Below are 15954 nucleotides of genomic sequence, written 5' to 3' on the forward strand. Positions count from 1 at the left end.
CCGCTTCGTTTCTCCATTTAATGTCCCTACCCTCCACCCACTCCGTCCTTCTCATCCTCCCAAATCCCCCCAGGCTCTTCCTCTCTGAAGCTTTCCTTGCTTCCTGCCACACCCATCACACCTTCCCTCCCATGCCACAGCAGTAATCACTCCCTCCTCTGTGCTTCCTCTGGACTTTGCACACATGCTTATCCCTGTTTATGTTCTTGTTTGCTTACATGTTGGTCTCCCTTACTACACTCTAAACTCCTTGAGAAAAGTGCCTGACCAGCCTCAATACTTCCTTCTCACCACACCTGAAGTCCCAAGCCTTTATTAAAAGAACCTGCAGCTCGGGGGCTGCTCCAGCCTCCACTTGCCACCCCCAGGTCCCCCATCTCCAGACTCTCACTCTCTGAGAGTCTCACCCCTGCCTGTCCTTTTTGGACCTTCCACTGGGCTGGGTTGGGATTTTGGCCTCCCCTCTCCCTTCCCTTCCTCCCTCCCAAATCCTGTCTTTCACTTGGGACTCAGCTCCAAGCTCTGAGGTCTGCGAGTCAGTCCTGCCTTACCCTCACTCCCAGGTCTGGTGCTCAAGCCACTTCCTGTCTGGATTGGGAGATTTGAATGGCATCTTGTTCATCTCTGTATTCCCAGTGGTTAGCACAGAACCAGTGGTTAGTGGCAGACACTGAGGATAAAACAATATTAACAACTGTAGCATTTACAACACATCAGGCAGTGTACTTACCGTTTTACATACATTATCTCTTACTCCTTGCAACCATAATATCTGTGGTAGATATTTTTGTCGTTGTTTCGCAGATGGAGAAACTAAGGTTTGGGAAGGTAAATAACTTGCCCAAGGTCACACAGCTAGAAAATAGCAAAGCCAGGATTCAAATCTAGGTCTTTCTGATTCGGAAACCTACACTCCAGACCACCACACTCAATAGGTGTTAGTGGAACTGGGCTAAACTGAGAACCAAGGCGAGGTCAGGAGACCCTTTCAAGGAAGGAAACATTAACCATATACAAGCATTTTCTTCAAACATGACCTAAGAATTTAAAACGAATAGAATGTAGCATACACTTAGTCAAACACTCCACCAAACGAAAGTCCAGTGATGAAATAATTCATTCAACCACTTGAAAATATTTACTGAGCATCTACCTTGTTAACTTCTAGTCAGCTAAGAATTAGACACGCATGGTCCCTGTCTTCAAAGAGTTTATATTCTTGTGAGGGAAATAGACTGTAAACAATAAACAAGTTATAAAATATTAATTAAAAATATTAACTAAATATCATGATGAGTTGGGTGAAGTTCCAGTTAAATCCACCGCGAATGCTGTGGGGAGCATGTCAGGACAGCACCCACGAGATGGCTGAGGAGTTTGGGGAGGTGGCCCAGCAGCTTGTTCTGAAGCAGGCTCATGTTTTATAAGGTGAAATAGACCATAATGAAGCCCCATCCCTGGAAGCCCCATCTACTGCATCATCAAAAATCCCAAGCTCGGGCCTGAGAGACACTTTAGTTGAGTTCTGTGAGGAAAGCTCATGGGCCATGTCCCTGCCCAGTGGGAACTTCCACTTTCAAGCATTCACTTGTTCCTCCATTGGGGACGTGCCTGGTGAAGCCTCATATCCCACACACCTGAGGCAAACTCTGGTGCCAGAGACTCAAGAGAGCCAGCTTTCAATCACAGATGTAGTAAAAAGAGGAGCAGAAGAAATGGGCTTCCCTTCACTCTCTCCTCAAACTCCTTTGTCTTCCCCTCCTTCTGCACAAACCAACACAGCCAGGGGGAGGTGATTCAAGCCCCTAATGCCTCTTTGATGTGTGGATCTTAATGGGTTCAGACAGGGTAGCGGAGAGGTCAATACAAACAATCAGAGTGTTAGCACCATTCTGGCAGCCATTCTTACACAGTCTCACAAAAGAAACATCGTGCCCACTAATAGGAGCAATCTGCCCACCAGGCCACCCTCCTGGAACTGGAACTGGCTACAAGGCCCTGGGAAACCACTAAACACAAGTCCTAGAGCCCCTATAGGCATCTGGTCAACCCCATGCACAAGCTAGAGGGTTGGAGAGTGCCCCAAAAGGGAGAGAAATGGGACCAGAGACCAAAGCCCATGTACATTCCTGTCTGGGTTCAAGTTGCACTGTACAGATGGCACTGCTAGGCCCAGATAGTCCCAGACATCAGAGGGGAATCATCTTCAAGGAAATCACTCCAAAACAAAGGACTTCCTAAGGGCCCAGGCCAGAGCAGGGGCCCCATTGCCCAGGTCTAAGGACAGTACAGGGTTCAGCTCTCCCCCCAGCTCCTGTGTGTGTGTGTGTGTGTGTGTGTGTGTGTGTGTGTGTGTGTTTGGAGGGAAGGGTAAATATCTGGCCATTGTGGTCTGGACATAGGGTTTTCCCATAGCATTTCCTTGGTGATACTTCTAGATCGTTTAGGGTGGAACTCCCGTCTCTCATTCAGAGAGAAAAACCAGAACAAAGAGCCAGAAAGTCCCCAGAGACCTACCCCTGTCTCTTATCATGACTAAAGGGTCAGGCATTCATTCACTCCTCCACAGGACAGAGATTACCCTTCATGATCTCTGTCACATCCTAACTACGCCCTGCTGCTCTCCCTACTCAAATATCACAACCAGCTGTGTTATAACTTGGGCACATGGCATGTGATCATAAGTTCTCCTAAACCCAGTCGCTAAAAGCTCTTAAGACTCCCCATGTGTTCACAGTTTATAAACAAAGAAGGCAATGGTCTGACAGCTCTCTGGGTGGTCAGTAAAAGTCAGATTCCATTGCAACAGAACTCGCAGGATTCTTTCGTGGAACCTAGAATTCTTTGTGTATATCTAATACTCTCTTAAAATAGGTAGGTCCTCCCTGAGACTTGAAGCTTATTTTGTAATGATCTTGGTTGTAATAGCCTTGATTTCTACTAGAAGAGAAAGCTCCATTTCCCTTCATCATTAGTGACCAGAGAAGAAATCTTAAAAGACTTAGAGAAAGTCCCCTTGTCTGAGGCCCCAGGGTTTCAGAGCGAGGTCTCTGTGAAGGGATTTGGCAAATCAGGATGCTATATAGGACTGGTTGGTTGAAGATCAATCCAGACTCTAGATCCTCCTCTTCTTAGGATATGGAAGAGCCCTTCTCCCTTCTCCCCTCTTCTATGGTTCTTCCAGTAATGGCTCAATAGGGATGTCCTTAGTACACCCCCAGTGACCTGGGCCTATGGAATGCAGAGGAGCAGGGCAGGGCACTCAGGAAGGGGTTTATCAACTTCCCAACCTCTTTTCTGGGAAGGTACCAGGCTGCTCATCTCAGCACTTGTGAAAAATCCCACCTGAGGAACAGAGCTTTTCAGAAAGTCCTGTTGTGTGGTATCAAAGATAGTGGTTAACTGTAGCAAATTTCTGGGTGTGAGTGGCTGCAAGGAAGTACATTCCTGTTAAAAAGGAGGTCCCTGGCTCCAGGTGGGGCCTGCCTTAGCTGAGACTTCCCTGGGACACAGATTCACGGCAGAAATGCTTCTGACAATCAAAGCACCTGGTGATTCTGTAGAGAAGGCCTTTAAAGGTAGTGCTTCAGCTCCCAGGTTCAGGCATGTAGGCACATGTGGTGTGGATTCTGGTGCCTGGCCAAGGCTCTCTGCTCTGGCCTGATCACTGATGCCCAAATTCCACAATCAGAGCCTCCTGATTTGGGCCTAAGACAAATCCTGTAAAAATGCAAATATCTCAGGGTGTTGGTCTCACTAGTTGAGGTTGCCGTCAATGAATGAGTTTATTAGGTCCTTTCCCATGAATAGGTGTAGACTGGGAGGAGAAAGAGAGGGAGCATGAAGCATCTGGTCTTCCAGGAAGAGGTCCAGTAAGCCTCTTCTTCAAGTCAGAAGGAACCCAAGTGACCATCTGGTTCAGAAGTCCCAGCCCACAGGCCAAATCCAGCCTGAGTTGTTGGTCTAAAACAGTGTCTAATACAAAATCGAATTATTTCCTTTAAGTAGGATATGAGCCCCCTAGTTCATCATAGACCCCACCATTCCTCATTGTCTCGCATCTGTTCACTGCATCTATTCAGGACACCTGGTCCAAAGGTGATCTCTGAATTCCAGTCAAATTTTCCACTCAATGCAAATTCACCCTTCAACACCATCATGCATTCTTTGTTGATTCATTTATTTGTATATTCATTCAAAGAATAGGCACTAAGCACCTGCTACAGGCAGGATTATAAATTCATAGAATTTTAGAGCCAGAAGTGTCATTGGAGATGTTCAGTCTTATCACTTCATTTCACAGGTAATGCAACGGAGGCCCAGAGAGCTGCGTGACTGGGGCAACCCCACAGAGCTGCTGCGAGGCTGAGCTGCATTTAGTGAGAAGCTGGGCAGCCAGACGTGGCTGCCTTGCCTGAGACTGCCCAGCCCCTCCCTGAAATCCAGTTACACTGTGAGGACAACACTCTCCTCACGTGCTAGTTCAATGACTCTCAAAGTGTATTCCCTGAGGTCGCTGAGATCCTTGCAAGGAATCTGTGAGCTCAAAACTATTTTCATAGGGGCCAGCCCCGTGGCTTGGTGGTTAAGTGCGTGCCCTCCGCTTCCGGTGACCCGGGTTCGGATCCCGGGTGCGCACCAACTCACCACTTGTCTGGCCATGCTGAGGCCGTGTCCCACATGCAACAACTGGAAGGATGTGCAACTATGACGTACAACTATCTACTGGGGCTTTGGGGAGAAAAAAGGAAAAAAAGGAGGAGGATTGGCAATAGATGTTGGCTCAGGGCCAGTCTTCCTCAGCAAAAAGAGGAGGATTGGCATGGATGTTAGCTGAGGGCTGATCTTCCTCACACACACACAAAAAAAACTATTTTCATAATGACACAAAGCTATTATTTGCTTTTGACACTCTCATTCTCTCGCAAATGTATGTTGAAGTTTTCCAGAGGTACATGACGTGTGATATCACAATAGATTGAAGGCAGAAGCAGATGTGAGATATGTCACTGAACAAGTTTGCATAACTTTATAATGATGCCACTGTGCTCACTAAATACGTATTTGGAAAATACATTTTTATTTAAAAATATGTTATTTATATAAACATGTAATGGGTTTTATGTTGACATTTATTATTCTTTTAAAATGAGTTAACAGTTTTTAAATTTCTTAGTTTTAATTTCTAATGTGGTAAATATCAGTAGATATAACCCATATAAACTATAGCTTTTGGGGGTATTCAATAATTTTTAAGAGTATAGAGAATTACTGAGTTCAAAATTACTGCTGATCTATGCCGGTAAACCGAGCAAAGGTATATTACATAACTTGAATTTTCCCAACAAGCATATAGTCACATGTAAGTCGTATAATTTTTTTTTTAAAGAGAAGAAAAGTGAATGGGGCTCTGTTTTTGCTTCTCAGAAATGGAAAGAGGCGCCTTGCAGTGTGGTAGGCCTGGTGACGCCTTCAATTATGTCACAGCTCAATCTGACTGGAGCTATTCCACCACCAAAGACCGGGAGGAGGAACCCTGGCCCTGGGTATCAGAGGGGCTGACACTGGGGCTGATGTGACCTGGATTTACATCTCAACTTCCAAACCTGCTCCTCCTGCTCCACCTTAGCAACAGGGACCACCATCACTCAGGGCCCAGGCCTGGATTCCTCGTTCACTCTCTCCTCTCACTTTCTGCCACACTCACCAGTGCTATCTCCTCAAACAGCTCTAGTTCTTTTCCTCTGCATTGCAACAGTCACAGTGAGACAGTCATTATCTTGTGCTTGGAGATGGCCCTCTTGTCTTCCCTGGTCTGAGGGCTCCTCTTGTTTCCTGCATGGTAGTTCCCCTCTGCCCCCAGAGTGACCTTTCTATTATATGAATCTAATCATGACCCACTCTGCTCGACCTCCTTCATGACTTAAAAAGCCCTTTGTAATCTGGACCCTGAGGACCAACCAGTCTCACTGCCTCACATTCGTCTTGAGAACTTTATCCTCCACCATGGAGAACTCACCATGCACAATGGAGCCTCAGGGCCTTTCCACACAGGATTTGGAGTCCCCCAGCCTGGAACGCACTTCCTTCCTGCTTGTCTGCCTGACAACTCCATACCTCAAGCCTCAATTCAAGAACTCCCTTCTTCTGGAGAAATCCCCAGCTCCTGGAAAGAAGGGGTACAGAGTTTAGTACACAAAAAGCATTTGCTAAAATAAATGAATAAATTCTTTATTTGCAAAAATCATCCTGCAGTGTCTGTTCAATTTCCCTGCCTTATTAAACATAGCATGATGAACTGAACTGATAATTGCCACCTGCAGGGTCAGTGGTCTTTGCTCTGGGCACCAGGCCTCGTTGTACATTCTGTAGAGACAGTGAGCTGGAATAAATGTTCGTTGACCTCAGGACTTGACCTAGAGCTTGTTTTTCTCTTAATATATCTTTAGCATCAACTGTTTTCTTCTCTTTTGCTTATTTCTCCTTAAAATAGGATCACAGGATGAGATCGAGATAATGTGGTTCTAATAAACTGTTTTCTGGTTAATTGGTTCTGTCACTTTAAGGTTAATAATACGATACTTACAAAGCTTTTATCTAGTATAAATAATGCGTGGATATTATTCTCATCATTTTCTCATTAAAAACAGTACTTCTTTGTAACATTAATTCTGGTAGCATCTTTCATATAGTGTCAACACGTAATGGGATAGGTTGTCATGGAGACTTTCGCCTGATTAAAATAACCTGTGATCCCTATTTCTTATTAATAGAGGAAACTTTATAGAAAGACGATAACCTGTTGAAATAACCCATGTCAAACACTAAAAGAGGATCTGTCACATGACAGTGAACAATAAATGCTGCTTCTTCTCCCTTCTACCATTGAAGTCAAATTCAACTAAGTCCAGAGTTTTCAGCATGGCATGTAAAGCCCTGCTGATTTGACCCCTGCCCACATCTGAAAACAGCTACTCTCCTCGTGAAACTTTGTGTTCCAGCAATATACACCACCATGGGTCCCTGGGTACACGAGGCCGCACTGCCTCTCATCTCTGCCTTTACTCATTCAATTCCTCTTCCGGGAATGCCCTTGCTCCATCTCACTGCTTCCTGTCCTGCTGGACTCAGAGCAGGTGTCGCCTTCTTAGGAAACTCTCTGGTCTTTCCCAGCTTGGGTTAGCTGCTTTGCCTTGAAGCCTCCACCGGAACCTTAGGCTGACCTCTATTAGAGCCATATGACCTTGGGTTCAGGACCTGACCTCTCTCATCTCGGTTTCCTTATCTATAAAATAGAAAAATAATAGTTTCAATCTCTCAGGAATATCGGGATAATTACTTGAGATTTATGTAACATGCTTAGAATAGTGTTTGGGACATATTAATTACCCCCTACATGCTAGCTATTATATTTATTTTGGTAGCACTTATCACATTGAAAAACTCCGTGTGCTTATCTGGGTATCTATGACTTTGTCTTTTTTCTCTGTCTCCAAGAACCTAGCAGACCTCCTGCAGTGCTCTATAAACTGAACCGCCTCTTGATATCACTCAAAATTCTATTATCTATCAATGTACATACAGAGCTTTATACCACAGTAGTCAGCAGAGTATGATATTCCACATTCTGATCTTTCACTTTATATCATCCATACTTTTGATATTTTAAGTAGCTATATACATGTTTGTTCATTTCCTTTTATATTTTTGTAACTGATTTTTCTTATAAACATCTTGGGCATTAAAAAAGAAATGCTTCCTTGTGGCAACAAGAAATTATTTGGTCAAAACATATAAACACTTTTATAACCCTTGAGAGAGATCACCACACTGATCTCCAAAGAGACCAGGCTAATAAACTCTTTCTCATGAACCTATTTCTCCCCCAGGCTTGTCATCATTAGATTTTATCACTGGTTTTGTTACTTTAATGGGGATATAATAGTACCCCTGAGTTGTTCTTATTTGCCTGTTTTTAATTACTAGCAAGGATGGACGTTTTATCACATAAGATGCTGTATTTTTTCTATCAGCAACAAAACATCTATTCATTTTTTACTACACTCAAAGTGGAATTCAAATGGTAACATTATATATTTCTGTTGTCTTTATACTTCTTCAGATATAAAATTTTCCCCATTTATTCCTTTCCTTTTTAATGTGTATTTTACAGCATTTTCTGCTACCACAGATTTTTGTACATGAATGGTGCCCCAGGAGTTGGACAACACAGTGATATCTACATTCAAGCTGCCCCATGACAGTCTTCAATCGTATTTGATTAGGCTAATTTGTTTGCTTCAAGCTCCTTTTTGACAGGTGGTTTTCAAATAATTCATTCTTTGACTTATTGAGAATCTATTCCGGTGTACAGCTCTGAGTTCATTTTCTTCCCTATTGAGATCCAGTTTCTGCAAACACTGATTGAATAGTGATTCTTGTCCCTATTCTAATACTGCCTCTAGCACCTTATGAAGTTCTATACAATTTTGAATTTCTGAAATTTCTATTCTATCACATTGACAAATGTTTCAAATCCCAAGCCATGTGGATTTAAGCACTGTTACCTTGTAACACAATTTACAATCTATTCAAGTGAGAGGAACGTTGTTACAGATCTAAAATGGCCTTGCTGTTCTTGCCCCCATTTCCTCCTCCGGGATGGACAAGCGAGAACAGTGAGAGCTGGAGTGGTCAGGGAACCCTAACTTTCTTTCCCACCCTCAGAATTTGGATGGCTGTGGTGTATAGAGTAGACATCAGAAACTGGCGGCCCCACCTTGTTTTGTTTGGCCTACTAGGCTGCTTTTATTTTGGTTTGTTGTGACTTTGAATGTTTTCAGGTAAAGCACACTTGCACCAGGTCTCTACAATCCCCTCTAATCCCTGTCGCCTTACACTGCCCTACTTATCTCAGTTTTGTTACCTGCCTGATACCTGGAGTTATTTGAGCTTGCAACCCCTGGCATAAAGTGTGTCTCAGTTTTTTAGTTGTAAGATGGAAATAATAATGTATCTCATCAGCTTGTGTTATGAGAGGTTCGGGGATTAGATCAGAGACGTAAAAGAAACTTTCCACTCCAAACAAATGGACTGAAGATATATTTTATTATATAGAGGATTGTAAAGGCGAGAGTCTGCAAACAGATTCGAATAGGTCAAATATTAAGAGGGAAAAAACATCAGGTCAATCGGAAAGGGAAACACCAGATGGACTGAAGGGAAATGACACAAATCAACTGGAAAGAGAAACACCAGGTTGACCGAAAAGAGAACACATCAGATCAATTACTTCACAATAAATCAATTACTCACAACATCCACGCCCCACTGCTGGGAGAGTCCTGTCAATCGACGCGGCTGTGCAGGGATCACATGTCCTGGGCAAGTTGTCCCTTCCACAGGTGGAACTCTCACTAGGGCTCAGTTTCCAGCAGTTTTTATACCATCAGTAATTTTCAGAGTAAACAATTACAGGGTTTGCAGAGCAAACATTTAGTGTTTCCACGCATAAATGGTTATCAGTGGCATACGTGCACTGAGCCCCCGGCTAACGTCCCAGCCCAGTAATTGTGTACGTGCACTGTTCTCTCTGGTTATTGTCCTAGCCCGGCACAGATGGCCAGTCCATCCCATGCAACGCCACTCCAAGAGCCTTGAAATATTACAACTTGCTACTCTCTCCGTGGGAGAAAGGCCAGTTCCCGGGAAAAGGCCGGTTCCCACCACACAGAAAGCAGCTTTATATTTCTTTGTGTGCTGGTGGCTATAGGTCAATGGAGCGGCCAAACATGGCTGTACTCATGTCAAGACAGCTTGTTGAAAGGATTACGTGAGACGACATGGAAACATTGCCCACCGGGAGAAGTCCTCTACTTCGGTAATTTTATTTTGACTCTGCCCACCTGCAGGGGCAATGATAACCTTGTGGTTCTCTGAGGTCAGGGGAGAGGGATCCTGGTGATCTTTGTATCTCCACCTCATTGCACAGTGTCTAGCACGTGGCAGGGGTTCCCTGAATATTGGCTGAAATCTGTTGAACACGAGTATATGTATGCCAAGTGGCCAGGATCCAGGCTGTGCATATAAGGACCCCAAGCCAACTTTAAAGGGGCCCACACTCCAGCCTGCTATTCTCCAAATGCCTGGCCACATTCCTGTGACAAGTCCCTTATTGGTGGTTTCTGAGTTGCACTGGTCTCTTGTTGAGTTGCTAGCCATGCCAATGCCCATGCTAAATTGGTTTCTGTTTTAACTTGGCCTTAATTTGCAATACACTAAGTAGCAGCTGCTCAGCCTACATTCACCTGTATTTAGTCTTCGTGGCCTCCAGTGGCTGCCTCTCCTATTCAGATAGACAGAAGAACTCATTGTCAGACAAGGATCTTAGTTGTAAAAATGCTCTGCTCTCTACGTTACACATAAAGCCAGGTCACTGGAATTGCCTAGAGCTGTTAAGCTCTATCCATCTATATTCATTTTGAGGGATGCCTGAGAAGCCAAGATTTTACTGCATAACCTGAGACAATGCTGCTAAAATGTTTCAGGCCAGATAAATAATACTTATTTAGAAAAGTTTGCATTTTACTTAATGGAGAAAGAGTTTTTAAGATTTGCATTATAATATACTAAATTGAACTAACTCATTATTACTAGTTCTAGTCAATGAAGTATTACAAAAATGGTCAATAGATAATAGACAAGAATAAGAAATAAAAGGTATAAGAGGTGAAAGAAATAATCACTTTCTAAATTAAATGAGTGTTGCTCATCAAATTAAATTTTTAAATAAAATTATGTGCGGTGCAGAACGTTGTACAGAAGATCTCTAGAACTTATTCATCTTATATAACATTATACCTATTGAACAGCAACTCCCTGTTTCTCCCTTCCCCCAGCCCTGACAACCCACCATTCTACTCTCTGTTTCTAGGAGTCTGACTATTTTAGATACCTCATATCAGTGGAATCATGCAGTATTTGTCCTTCTGTGACCGGCTTATTTCACTTAGCATAATGTCCTCCAGGTTCATCCATGTTAGGGAGTCTTTTTGTTGTGACCATGCATATATTTCAAGATTCTCAGGTGAATATTACTATACACTGAAAGTTATTTCCTATGATGAAAATTATTTGTCAGCAAATTTTCTATAATTTGGTGTTTATGGAAATAAAATTCATGGCAATAAATAAAATTATAATGTTATTAAAATTCTGTTAAGAAGCAATTTCTTTTTTGTCAGATTAAATAACATCAAAGACTTCTGTTAAGAAATACCTTATTGGCAAAAGACCATTTGTTTCTGGACAACTCCTATTTTATGCTTTTCCGCTAGCTGAGGAGAGATGGAATGGAGAGCGTGTTTGGAGAGGGAAGTAGGGGGAAGGAAGACCACAAGGATGTAAATGAAAAGAGAGGGCTGAAAGGAGAATCTTGGGAAGTAGAGGTGAATAAAAAAGGAAGTCACTATGAGTTAAAATGACAGTGGGACATTGTTTTATTTCTACTAAATTAGAAAGAATTAATGAAAATATATGTTAGAAAAAGGTGTTAAATCTAGAAAACAATACATTTCTGGTGACATTATCATTTGGTCCCACCCTTTTGAAAGAAAGCATAAAAATACATAGCAGAGCTATTTTTTAAATATCATACCCTTTGAGACAGTAACCTTTGTTTTTTGTATCATAAGGAAATAATACATGTTATTAGTGGGAAATGACAGAATCCACTTTGGCTACTTTAGGCAGAAAGGGAATTTATTAAAGGACATTAGGAAACTTGCACAATCTCTGGTGTACAAGATAGAGAAGAGGCTTGAGAACCGTATATCCAGGGATAATGGCCAACCACACTGTGGGGGCACCAGGGGCTACTCTAGAAGCACCACCACTTGGACTGGAGAGACCCTGGAGTCTCCAGATGACATATGTCCTGGACATCCAACACTCTGCTGTTGCCTACAAAGAGCCAGAAGCCTCTGCCCCCAAGCTCACCAGTGGGTGGATGCTACACTGCCCACTCACAATGTTCTCTTCCAAATTGGCATCCCTCGCAGATGTAGTTGTGGCAGGGCTCAGGTCTCTCAAGCAGCAAGGATACTGGGAGAATGAGTTCTAGTGTCCACACTGGGGAGGTGTTACTCAATATGTGCAAAACTCTTCAAATCCTGGGGGCAGGTGAGTATGGTCAGAAGATGTTGGGCAGCCATATACAAGAAAAAGGTCTAAGAGTCCAAAAGGAGATAGCGATGTGTTTGATCACAATTACGATCAATGCAGCAAAACTTATCATAACCAAATATTACAAACAATAATTAAGTAAAGGAATGAATTTTATAATACAATAGCTTGATAGAATGTTATTTAATCATAAAAGGTCAGACACATACAAATTCATAGAGACAGAAAGTAGAATAGCGGTTACCAGGGGCTGGGGAGGGGATTATGTGGAGCTAGTGTTTCATAGTGTTACAGAGTTTCAGTTTGGATCACGAAAAAGTTCTGGAAATGGATAATGATGATCGTTGTACAACAATGTGAGTGTACTTAATGCCACTGAATTGTACACTTAAAAATGTTAAAATGTTGGGGCTGGCCCAGTAGCGTAGCAATTAAGTGCGTGCTCTCCGTTTTGGCAGCCCAAGGTTTGTGGGTTTGGATCCCGAGCGTGGACTGATGCACAGCTTGTGGAGCCATGCTATAGTAGTGTCCCATATAAAGTAGAGGAAGATGGGCACGGATGTTAGCCCAGAGCCAACCTACATCCACAAAATGAGGAGGATTGGCATCGGATGTTAGATCAGGGCTAATCTTCCTCACAAAAAAAAAAAAAAATACAGTTAAAATGTGGAAATAAAACATGTTTTATGTTGTGTATATTTTATCACAGCAAAAAGTTTTTTAAAAAAGAGTTGTAAACATAAAGAGTAAAGAATGACATAAAAACATTTCTGATATAAAAAACCTAATGTAAAATTGTATTTATACTATCATTAAAAGAATGTAAAATTTACACAAATGAAAAGGAGTGAAAGGATCAAGGATAATTAAAAGTATAATATTTTAGGACTATGGGATGATATGTGATATTTTCTTTCTTTTATTTGTAATTTTAATAATGTTGGTACAGTATTTCCAATGTCATTTAACATAAAGAATTAGGTTGTGATTTCCTACCCTCTCCATTTCTCAAATGCTGAACTGAATAAAGGATGGTATCTAGACAAGCTAAAAAGTACACAGAAACACCTCCTTTTGCCATAAGGGCTCAAGGAACAAATCAGCCTGAAAATACTTGAAGGAAACAGAAAAAAAAAAATTCTCACCTGGATGCAGCCCTTGTTGAGCCCTCCCCAACAAAATGGCTGTCCATAACTCTTGTTCAAATGCATACTTTTTACTTGCCAGAGTGGGCTAAAAGTACATCTTTTCAAATCACTTCCCATATCAGCAGCAGTATTGGTTAATACGTTGTCCCGTGAATGCCTTGAAAGGTCATGGTATTTATGACCCTAGATCCTTCCATGGGTCACTTGTGCAGAGTAGGGTGTGAGGTAGCCATAGTACATTACAGTTCAAGGAAGGAAATGAACATCATTTTACCACTTAGTACTTACTACATGTCAGGTTCTGGACCAGGCATTTAGGTGAGTTTTTTGGCTTAACTTTCAAAACAAGGCTGTGAGATAGTATCGTTATTCCTGTTTTAAAGGTGAGAGACTTGAGGTTCAAAGGATTAAGGAACTTGCTAGTGGCTTCCAATTCTGGCAATATAAAGAAAAAATTAAGGCACCTGAAAGTCCTCCACTCCCATACCCTGGAAATGTTGGATATGTTTATGACCAGAAAGATAAAATTTTAAATGCCTCAAGGACCTCACAAGGAAAAGGAAGAAGTATACAGATGTCAGAGAAAGAGAGAGGCGAAAAGTAGAGTAGTGAGAATAGTGAGTAGTGAAAATTGGACCCTGTGGCTTCCCCAGGATGATGATAGATCTCAGGAACTTAGGGGCGTGGGTGTTACCACCTGTGAGAACTGGAGATGCGTTCTTGGTCCTGCAAAGACTAGAAAGTGGAACTGAGACACACACGCAGCCAGGAACATCCACAACCAAAGTGTTCAGTAAAAAGGTGAACTAGAAAAAAAAAATCCATTCACCAGCACTGAATGACATCAAAAAAGCTCACTGTTTTTGCCTGGATTCTAAGTGAGGAAAAAAATTAAAATAAAATAAAATAGTCTTGGTTGAGAATTTGGAAACCTGGAGCTTTGTTTCATGGGGCTTGGGGTTTGATTTTCTCTCAGTTATTTCTCTTTGGTTATTCTCATGGTCCCAGAACCCCCAGGCCAAGGAATTCTCATAATAATTGATCCCAAGCCAATGATACCCTATTTAACTCTGACAGAATTAAATGGCAAACCTCTCCAGAGGGAGGATCTCACAATCCAGGCCACGAGGATTTCTGACAAGAAAAACAAGTCTCAGCAGTGATGAGCTCACAATCAAAATTTTAAAAGTGCATAAGCAAAAATTTCACCACGTGCATGGGTCAGCAGACACAGTAAATAGCAAGATTAGAGCCCTAAAAACTTGTGATAAAAGAATGGAAATCTAAAAGATATGACATAAGTATATTTAAATTAATTAATGAAGAAATAAAACCCTAAGAAAATGGTATCACTATGAAAAACAATGGGTAGATTTTTAAAATAAAATTTCCAGAAATAAAAAAGTACAGTCACTGAAATTGCAAATAGTGGATGAGTCAAACAGCTTATTAGACACCTGAAGAGAGAACAAATAACTGGATGATAGATCTTAAAAGATTAATCAGGAGGGGCCGCTGCTTGGGCACCAGGAAGGTGGTCTTTACACTGCTGTTGAGGTTCTAGGGGGCCAGTAGGGCCTGGCATGCACCCCCAAGCCTGTATGAAAACCCATGGACAATTCCAGATATGTTGTCAATGAGGAGAATTGGCTTGGCCCCAGTTTTGGGCTATTTATTTAATATTGCACTAAGAGTTTTTGCTTTAGCTGGGCTCACTGGTTTATTGGATGGATTTACCGCTTGATATTAGGACAATCAAAGATCAGCTTTGGGTGCCAGCCCGGTGGCGTAGTGGTTAATTTTGCATGCTCCACTTCAGTGGCCCAGGGTTCGCAGGTTCAGATCCCGGGCACGGACCTATGCACTGCTTATCAAGCCATGCTGTGGCAGGCATCCCACATATAAAATAGAGGGAGACAGGTACAGCTGTTAGCTCAGAGCCAATCTTCTTCACCAAAAAAAAAAAAAGAAGAAGAAGAAGAAATCAGCCTCAGGAAGCGTTCCTCGTCCACTTGATAAAATACCTATCTGTACCATATCTATTAGCTTGACTTATGCAGATCTTATTCCAGTTTCACTTACTTATATGATAATTTCAAAAGATGTAATGTTGATTGCTAATATTTTTATGTCAGATATTGAACTCTTCCGACACTGAGAGCACTTGCTAAGTATTTCAATCCTTGCTCTGCCATTACTAAATTAAAACCAACATTCATCAGCAAGGTAAGCACAGCGGTCCAGTTAATCCTGGTGGCAGCTTCTTTGATAGCTCTGGTTTTCAATTATGCTCACAGTACTTATCTTCAGATATTACCTCTTGCAGCACAGCTGCATCAGCTTACAGTTACAATCATTATGCTCAGAATGCTAGTCAGGTGAAAAAAATGTAGATGAAAGTCATCCATCATCATTAGGAAGGAAGCAATATGCATCACTGGCATCAGGGCCAGATAGAAATCTATAGGAGTTTCCCATTTTGGTGTTCAGCTTGAAAAGGGACCTGTCAGAACAAACCATGTCATTAAACCTGAAGGACTATGCACTGAAAATAAGCTTTATCATGGGCATATGCAGAAATTCCGATGCATTTTTAAATACAAATAACACAGAAATTTTTTAT

At 42.0% G+C, this 15954-nt stretch overlaps 1 pseudogene; it reads left to right on the plus strand.

Moving 5' to 3' along the window:
* The first annotated feature begins 14928 nt into the window (after window positions 1–14928).
* Window positions 14929–15724, plus strand: LOC131408986 (cardiolipin synthase (CMP-forming)-like; annotated as a pseudogene).
* The last annotated feature ends 230 nt before the right edge of the window (window positions 15725–15954 follow it).

The sequence above is a fragment of the Diceros bicornis genome, chromosome 7, assembly GCF_020826845.1.
Source record: "Diceros bicornis minor isolate mBicDic1 chromosome 7, mDicBic1.mat.cur, whole genome shotgun sequence".
NCBI classification, from domain to species: Eukaryota; Metazoa; Chordata; class Mammalia; order Perissodactyla; family Rhinocerotidae; genus Diceros; species Diceros bicornis.